We start from the raw sequence: 9,586 nt of genomic DNA on the forward strand, positions 1-9,586 counted from the left end.
CAAATTTTTTCAAATATGGTCGTGCCCGGCTACTATCATATGGCCGTGTGTCGCGTGTGTGGCATACGGCAATGTCGGACAGCCGTGCCTCGCGTTGTTCACTTCTCTCGCGTCCATGTGGTATGGTACCACGCCCATGTTTTGTTGTACACGGCTGAGTGGCATGGACGTGTTGCACGCCCGTGTTAGAGAAACAGAATTTAGCCTTGTCCCTGGCACGCCCTTGGTTTTCTATCCCATGCCCATGTTCTTCCTATCAAGTTCACCCACGGCCATGTCACACGGCCGTGGAGATTTATCGCACCCCGTGTTTTGGGGAAATCATGTCTTGCTTCAACATGGCCGTCTCACACGGCCGTGTCTCTTCCCCTGTTTAGCAACGACTTCAGGCACGTCCGTGTGCCTAGCCGTGTGTGCTGGAAAACTTTGCAATTCAAAGATAAAGTTAATGATTCGAAGTGTTAGAAATTAATTAAAAATAAAGAAATCAAAATATGTTAGTGCTCAGGTTGCCTCCCGAGAAGCGCTTATTTATAATCTAAGCTCGACTTACCTCTCCGTTGATTTATCATGGTGGTTTGAGGAGTTCATACTCCTCGTTCCTACTGTCAATCTTAAAATAAGGTTTTAATCGGGTGTTGTTTACCTTAAAAGTGCTGAACTTGGGATAACTCACCTCTACCGTACCGAATGGAAAAATACTAAGTACCGTAAGAAGGATTTCCTCATTCGGTGTGGTAGTGATAATGTGAGGGTCGATGGCATCTAGTAAGACTTTATCGCCTACCTTAAGTTGATTAGGAGAGGTATCGGGTTTGTTTTGGCATAGTTTCAGTTTATCATGTGTTCTTGGTTTGTGTTCTCGCCATTCGTCTAGCTCCTCTATCCGTAGCCTTCGTTCTTCATGGACGTCTTTGTTCTTTTCATGATAGTAGCACACTGTCTCTGTTGTCTTGGTTTGAGAAGGTTCCTGCAAGGACGATTGAATATTAGTTTTATCATCGACAAGTTTTATAGTATTATCCTGAGTCTTAGGGGTTTTGACTGAGTTACATGCTTGGAATGTTACTGCGTCGTCACCTTCATGAAGTGTTAGCTCCCCTGTGTCTACATTAATAATGGTTCTGGCAGTTGCCAAAAAGGGTCGTCCTAAAATTAAAGGTACCTCGTTATCCTTATCCATATCTAAGACGACAAAGTCTACTGGGTAAATAAATTTATCAATTTTAACGAGAACATCTTCAATAATACCCTTAGGAAATCTAATTGTTTTGTCAGCCAATTGTATGCTCATCCTAGTCTATTTGGGTTTACCGAGACCTAGTCGTTTAAACATTTTATACGGCATAACATTTATACTTGCCCCTAGATCAGCTAAAGCATTATTCACAGATAAACTACCAATTAAACAAGGAATTGTAAAACTCCCTGGATCTTTTAATTTGTTAGGTAGCTCGTTCTTTAGAATAGCTGAGCAGACTGCATTGAGTTCCACATGTGATGTAGCGTCTAATTTCCTTTTATTGCTAAGAATTTCCTTTAAAAATTTTGCTGAATTGGGCATCTGCGAAAGAACTTCAATAAAGGATAAGTTAATATGTAATTTCTTTAAGAGTTTGACAAATTTACCGAATTGTTCTTCTGTTCTATCTTTCGTCATCGCTTTAGGATATGGCACACGAGGTTCATGATTCGTACTGACCTGTTTGGGATCATTATCGTTTACCTCTTCTCGTCCTTTGTTCATTGCGTTGTTTTGTTATATTTCTGGCTCGGGTATAACGAGTCCGTCCTTATTTTGAGCGCTAATTGCATTGAGGTTTTCCCTCGTATTAGGTTCAGTATTACTTGGTAGGCTACCTTGTGGTCTTTCAGAGATTAGTTTGGACAACTGGCTTATCTGAGTTTCGAGTCCTTGGATCGATGCTTGTTGATTCTTAAGTGCAGTCTGGTATTTTGAAAATGGGTTTCTAACATCGAGATGAATTTAGAGAGCATCTCTTCAAGGTTTGGCTTCTTCTCTTGTTGATAAGGTGGCTATTGAAAACCCTGAGCATTTTGTGGCTTTTGATTCCCTTGACCTCTCCAGGAAAAATTTGGGTGGTTCCTCCAACCTGGATTATAGGTATTACTGTATGGGTTATTTTGAGGTCTAAAGTTATTGTTACCCATATAGTTGACTTGTTCCTCTTCGGTTGTGGGATTGAAGGATTGATATTCTGTATGCACACCTCCTTCGCTTGAGTCACACCTCATTATTGGATGTACCTGCATAGAACCAAGAAAACTATCAATCTTTTTATTGAGAAGTTCTACCTGATTAGAGAGCATGGTGACTGAATCAATGTTATAAATGCCGACTATTTTTGTTGGCTTAGTCCTCATGACTTGCCACTGATAGTTGTTTAGTGACATCTCCTCTATGAATTCGTAGGCATTTTTCGGTGTTAAATTGTTGATGGTTCCGCCAGCAGTTATGTCAATCATTTGTCTTGTCGAGGGATTCACACCATTATAGAATGTTTGAACTTGCAGCCATAGAGGTAACCCATGGTGAGGGCACCTTCTCAATAGATCCTTGTATCTCTCCCATGCATCATAAAGTGTTTCTAAGTCCATCTACACAAAAGAATAGATATCATTGCGTAATTTCACCGTTTTAGCCGGTAGAAAATATTTTAGTAAAAATTTTTCGGTCATTTGCTCCCAAGTAGTGATAGACCCTCGTGGTAACGAGTTTAACCACTGTTTAGTGTAACACCTCAAACCCGACCCAGACGTTATGGCCAGATCTGATGTGCCACATGGACTTACGACTTAGTATGCATTCGTTGGTTTAAGTGATTGGGGTGGTCTTTGTAAAAACAGCGGTTGAATGAAAAGTCGGTTTATCAATCTTTATGCAATCCATTTGTTGTGCTTGTTGAGTCTTGGAAACATTTATTAATTTTGAAAACCCACACAGCCTAACACTAGCAGTTTTGACATAGTATAAATATAATCAGAAAATAAAACCATAGCGAAAAAAGAAATTTAAATAGTGGCCTTATTACAACTTAAAACCCAAAATTAAATCAGAATATAAAAATAATAAAAATAATAAAAATAAACTAACTTAGAAAAACCAACTTTGTAGATGATATGGCCACTCTGAATCCCTCACAGCTCCAAGCCCACTATGGTTGGGGATTTCCTGCAGAGATGAAAATAAAGGGTGAGTTTGGTAAACTCATTGTGTAACATGACCCAACCATAGCCCAAAACAGATCAAACCTCAAAGTCAGACTTATCTGGGCCTTGGCCCAGTACAGAAATCAGAATAAAACCCATAGGCCCATAGCGAGATCTGAACAAATATATCATGAATGCGAAATCCCAACCCGAGCCATCCATAACACCCCGCATCAGCCTTACACCATGTGGGAGACTACTCGACCCACCCAACCACTACACACCATAGAAATTGCAGTGAAGGCACCGGATATTCCCACGAAGTCACTAGATACTGATATTGTGGCTAGGCCACCGAGCAGATATATATATATGTGGCGAAGCCACCGGATTGCAAATGAGGTCGCTAGATATTGTGACGAAGTCACCGTAACAGAATATATGTGGCGAGGCCACCAGATTGCAATGAGGTGCCGAGCGCTTCCTCCATCAATATAAACCCATGTCCCATGCAATGAAATAATATGTCATGGCATACGATATCTGAAGTAACATCATGCTTTTCAAAAAAAATAACCCTAGGGGTAAAATCGTAATTTTGCATGCATAAGGGTGTTTCAGTAATTATTACCTATTGCTAAGGTTTCATGCTCATTCTAACGTTTACCAAGTAATCAGAAGTACTTACCTCATCTTTTTACCAAAGTAGGCCCGTTGGCCCATTGGCTTGTTTTCGGCCCATTAAGCCAAAAAATACCGTTGTGCACGAAAATGCACACTCTGCACTCTAATCATCCAAATACACCATCTACACTCTAATCATCCAAATGCACCATATTCATTAACAACTGTCTCACGAGCGCTCGCACGCTAGCGAGTTCACAAAATACCAACGTTTCGGTATTTCGGCTTTTACCGATTCAGTCTAAGGGAGGGTGTCGTTTACACACCTGGTTGATGACGATTGATGACGATATCTCCCGCGCGATAATCCTACAATCGATCACTAACACATTAGACTTACGAATTAACGATAACTAACATAAATCCACGTCAACTAACCCAATCATCACACAAGTTAGTCATTTACGTACGAGGGGCAAAATAGTCATTTTACCCTCCAGGGGTAAATCGGTAGTCCTACCCTACAGGTGTATTTTAGTAATTTTACAACTTATCCACTTGGGCCTACGGACCCATTGGGACCACATGGCCCATTTCATTATCATGACCGAAATAGCCGTCCCATCTTGCTAGAGTAATGAGAAATACACACTTGTTAGGAGGCTGCAGTTAATCCAAGACTCCAAACACTCTTAGTGACGCCCAACCCAAACGAGCACGTCACAAAGCGAAAGGATCAGCCAAGAAGGGTATGCCTACTCTCCTCATGGTTTGCTCTATTTAAAGCCACTCTCCATCTACTCTTATGTTAGCTTCCGATGTGGGATCCTCTATCTCGAGTTTAAAACCAACACCAACTCTTGCTGTCCCAACATAGTAAAATAATCAACCTTTGCATGCCAAGGGATTCGAACCAAAGTCCTCTCACATGCCAACTCACACTACCACCACTAGGCCATCAACTCATTAGTGTCATAAACCCAACACATTAAACTTTAAAGCGCACCTACTTACTTCCAGATTTATTGAAAAGAAAAACCAAAATATATTGCAAGAGCCAAGACTTGAACCTTGGACCCCTTGCTTCCTCTATGGCGTCACTTCCTTGTCCCCTAAGTGGTGCCACCTTGCCACTACACCACACTCCTTTTGTGTCATCTTTTACCCTTTTACTCTTAAAAGCCCAAACGCCAATTGCATCACCTATTCATAAAATTAAAATTCCGAAGACTACCACGGATTTAACTTAAGTTTGGGCCTTCCAAAGGCCCACTAACCTACTAAAATATATATTTTAACCAACCAGAGCACACGCAAATTTAAAAATCACAGAAACACAGAAAACTCGAAAATTAGGGCATTACACTTTGTTTCTCTATGAAAAGGGAAATAACCGAGGACGGATGGCATCATCAGAAACGCCATTGATTTTGAATGTATAGCAAAATTCCAGGAAATTTGCTAAGTGAGTGTTGGGATCTTCATCCTGCAAACCATCAAACTACATAAACTACTGTATCATCTGAATAGTCTTAGGTTTTAATTCAAAATTATTAGCAACAATAGCAGGACTAACTATACTTGATTCAGTTCCTGTTAAAGAGGGTTTAGCATAGTCATACATAGTACGTGGAGCAGGATTTTGATTAGCTGCAATTGCAGGAGGCAGCTGATTGTCTTGGTCTTCAGCCATCTCATCGGTTGGAGGTTGAGTATTGTCTTCTTGTTCATTTTTGTGTATCGTAAACTACGCCTTATTTCTCTTTGATTTCTACGAACTATTTGATCGATTTCTTTGTCAAAAAGTAAGGGTCCTGACGGGTTTCTTCTAGTCATAAACTATAAAAACCTGCCAAGAGAAACAAAAAATAAATTAATAAATAGTAAAATTAAATTAAATTAAATTAAATTGCAAGAAAAATAAATGGCTAAAGTAATAAAAATTTAGTGTTCCTAATATTTTAGATCTCCAGCAACGGCGCCAAAAACTTGATAGTAGTGATTCGTAACAAGTAATAAATTTTTATAATGAAGATCAAACCTAGACTAACTATTATCACGATGAAAAGGCTAGCGCACCTATCGAACAATAGTATAGTAATGGCAAGACCCGGATGTCATACCCAAGGGAACCAAAAGTACTAGTAATAACAATCTTTTTATTATCTAGCCTAAGAATAAAAGGGTTTGTTTATTAAACTAATTATCTAAACTAATTAACTAATTTAATTAAAGCGAAGATGGAATTTGGAAAAAGACTTGAAGAGAAACAATTAATAAAGACGACACCCAAAGAGGAATCCACCTAGATTTCACTTGTTATTTTACTCTGAATCGGACAATTTATTCACTTCACTTGTTCCGTAGAGATCCCTAAGTTAAGTTATTATCCCTATTCAAGACTAATAACATCTAATCCCTAGATTGAATAACCGAGACTTTTCTCTAATTAACACTCTAGGGTTGTATTAACTCGATCTATGTATCCCCTTATTAGGTTCACCCTAATCCGGCAAAATCTCGTAACCCTATTTCTAGGCGTTCGATCAAATCCGCTTAATTATGCCAAATCTATTCTTAGGCAGGGTCTATTCCTCCTCTGCATAAGCACATCAAATCATGAATTAATACGCATAATATTAACTCAAGCATTAAGAACACATAATTAAGAACAAATTAAATATTTATCATACAGTTCAGATAATAATAACAAGATCCATCATAGGTTTTATCCCCCTTAGGAATCTAAGGGGTTTAGTTCATAATAAAATAAGAGTACATCTCAAAAGTATGAAAATAACAAAACATAAAGAAAACTCTAAAACCCCTGAAGGAATTCTGAGAGAAATCTTCAGTCTTGGAGTAGCTCCGGCTTTTGAAATGGATCATCTAGCTTCCTTCAAGTAATTCTCGGCGTATGGTTCTGTGTTCCAAAAAAGTTCTGGACAGAGAGGCCCCTTTCTAGGTCATACTTAGGGTGTTTATATAGACTTTTGATTGGCTTTCTTGCCCCCTAAGTATCCTTTTTCTGTGTAAAATACAACTCCTTAAAAAAGGGACACGCCCGTGTGCCACGGCCGTGTGACGTGGTTGCTAGGCCGTGTTCTATCCGTTAAATTGCCACGATCATATGGGCTCGCCAGGCCGTATGAGTCGTGCAAACCTTGGTCGACACCCTCGAAAGGCATGGGCGTGTGAGCTACCCGTGTGGCAAGGCTTAAGCCGTGTGGTCTTCTCGATTTGGTCTGTTTTGTCCCTTTTTAGCTCGTTTTTGGCTCCTTTTGACCCTTGGTGCTCTCCTGAGTACAAAACGTGAAATAACTGGATTAAGAGCACCAAAATCCACAAATCTATTAGTAAACATCCGTAAATATGCTAAGTATTTGGGGTAAAAACATGTATAATTTGGCATTTATCATCTTTCCTTGTCGCGTTATGGTATGGGACATGAGGTCTATATTCTTCATTCACCGTTTTTTTATGACTTACCTCACTTTTACCTTTGCTCACCATAGTTTCTTGCATCAATTCTGGCTCAGGCGCAATAAGTCCTTCCTTATCTTGAGTACAAATTGCGTTGAGGTGTTCCCTTGGGTTAGGTTCAGCATTACTTGGTAAGCTACCTTGTGGGCATTCGGAGATTAGTTTGGATAGCTGGCCTATCTGAGTTTCGAGTCCTTGGATCGATGCTTGTTGATTTTTAAGTGCTGTCTCAGTATTTTGGAAACGGGTTTCTGACATTGATATGAATTTTGAGAGCATCTCCTCAATGTTTGGTTTCTTCTCTTGTTGGTAAGGTGGCTGTTGAAAACCCTGAGGTTTTTGTGGCTTTTGATTCCCTTGACCTCCCTAGGAAAAATTTGGGTGGTTCCTCCAACCTGCATTATAAGTATTACTGTATAGGTTATTTTGAGATCTAAAGTTATTGTTACCCATATAGTTGACTTGTTCCTCTTCAGTCGTGGGATTGAAGGATTGATATTCTGTATGCACACCTCCCCCACTTGAGTCACACCTCATTATTGGATGTACCTACGTAGAACCAAGTAAATCATCAATCTTTTTATTGAGAAGTTCTACCTGATTTGACAACATAGTAACTGAGTCGACGTTATAAACGCCGGCTATTTTTGTTGGCTTAGTCCTCATGACTTGCCACTGATAGTTATTCAGTGACATTTCTCCAATGAATTCATAAGCCTCTTCAGGTGTTTTGCTGTTGATGGTTCCGCCAGCAGCTGTGTTAACCATTTGCCGAGTCGAGGGATTCAGACCATTGTGGAATGTTTGTACTTGTAGCCAAAGTGGTAACCCATGGTAAGGGCACCTTCTTAGTAAGTCCTTGTATCTCTCTCATGCATCGTAAAGTGTTTCTAAATCCATCTGCATAAAAGAAGAGATATCATTACGTAATTTAGCCATTTTAGCCGGCGAAAAATATTTTAGTAAAAATTTTTCGGCCATTTGTTCCCAAGTAGTAATTGACCCTCGTGGTAACGAGTTCAACCACTGTTTAGCTTTGTTCCTCAATGAAAAAGGAAATAACTGAAGATGAATGGCATCATCAGAAATGCCATTGATTTTAAATGTATCGCAAAATTCCAGAAAGTTTGCTAAATGAGCATTGGTATCTTCATCCTGCAAACCATCAAACTAAACAAACTGTTATATCATTTGAATTGTGTTAGGTTTCAGTTCAAAAGTATTTGCAGCTACAGCCAGTCTAACTATGCTAGATTCAGTTCCTGTTAAAGAAGGTTTAGCATAGTCATACATAGTACGTGGGCGCGGATTTTGATTAGCCAATTGCGAGAGGTAGTGATTGCCTTGGTGTTCACCATCTCTTACATTGAGGATTGAGTATCATCTTCTTGCTCGTTCTCTGTGTATCGTAAGCTGCGCCTTATCTCTCTTTGATTTCTACGAGCTGTATGATCGATTTCTTCGTTAAAAAGTAATGGTTCTGACGGGTTTCTTCTAGTCATAAACTATAAAAACTTACCAAGAGAAAGAAAAAGTAAATTAATAAATAATAATAATGAAATAAAATTAAATTGCAAGAGAAATAAATGGCTAAAGTAATAAAACTTGAGTGTTCCTAATATCTTAGTTCCCTGGCAACGGCGCCAAAAACTTGATTGCGTGATTTGTAACAAGTAATAAATATTTATAATGAAGATCAAACCTAGACTAACTATTATCACGATGAAAAGTCAAGCGCAGCTATCGAACAGTAGTATAGTTTTAGCAAGACTGGATTGTCGAACCCAAAGGAACTAAAAGTACTAGTAATGACTGTCTTTTTATTATCTAGCCTAAGAATAATGGGGTTTTGTTTTAATTAACTAAATATCTAAACTAAGAACTCACAGAGAAAAGAATTGGGGAATTGCTTTTGGGAAAATCGATTGTCTTGAGGCAATACCTAAGGAAAAATCCACCTAGACTTTACTTGTTATTCTGGCTCCGAATCGGACGATTTATTCATTCAACTTGTTCCATAGAGATCCCTAAGATATGATATTATCCCTATTCAAGACTAATAACATCTAATCCCTAAATTGAATAACTGAGACTTTTCTCTAATTAACACTCTAGGGTTGCATTAACTCGATCTATAGACCCCCTTATTAGGTTTCACCCTAATTCGGCAAAATCTTGTCACCCTATTTCTAGACGCGCAATCAAATCCGCTTAATTATGATAAAAGTACTCTTAGACAGGGTCTATTCCTCTTCTGAATAAGAGCATGTCTTGAATCAGTATCCTGGGATATCAAAACAACAATTAA

The 9,586-nt window shown here is 39.0% G+C and overlaps 2 non-coding genes across 2 annotated transcripts; both read left to right on the forward strand.

The window, feature by feature from the left end:
- The first annotated feature begins 2,545 nt into the window (after positions 1-2,545).
- Positions 2,546-2,652, forward strand: LOC128281528 (small nucleolar RNA R71). Its single transcript, XR_008271752.1, has one exon. It is a non-coding gene; the product is annotated as a small nucleolar RNA R71 (small nucleolar RNA).
- A 5,452-nt stretch (positions 2,653-8,104) lies between these two features.
- On the forward strand, positions 8,105-8,211 carry LOC128282516 (small nucleolar RNA R71). The gene has a single exon (XR_008272811.1). It is a non-coding gene; the product is annotated as a small nucleolar RNA R71 (small nucleolar RNA).
- Positions 8,212-9,586: the final 1,375 nt, after the last annotated feature.

Source organism: Gossypium arboreum, chromosome 1 (genome assembly GCF_025698485.1).
Source record: "Gossypium arboreum isolate Shixiya-1 chromosome 1, ASM2569848v2, whole genome shotgun sequence".
Classification (NCBI taxonomy): Eukaryota; Viridiplantae; Streptophyta; class Magnoliopsida; order Malvales; family Malvaceae; genus Gossypium; species Gossypium arboreum.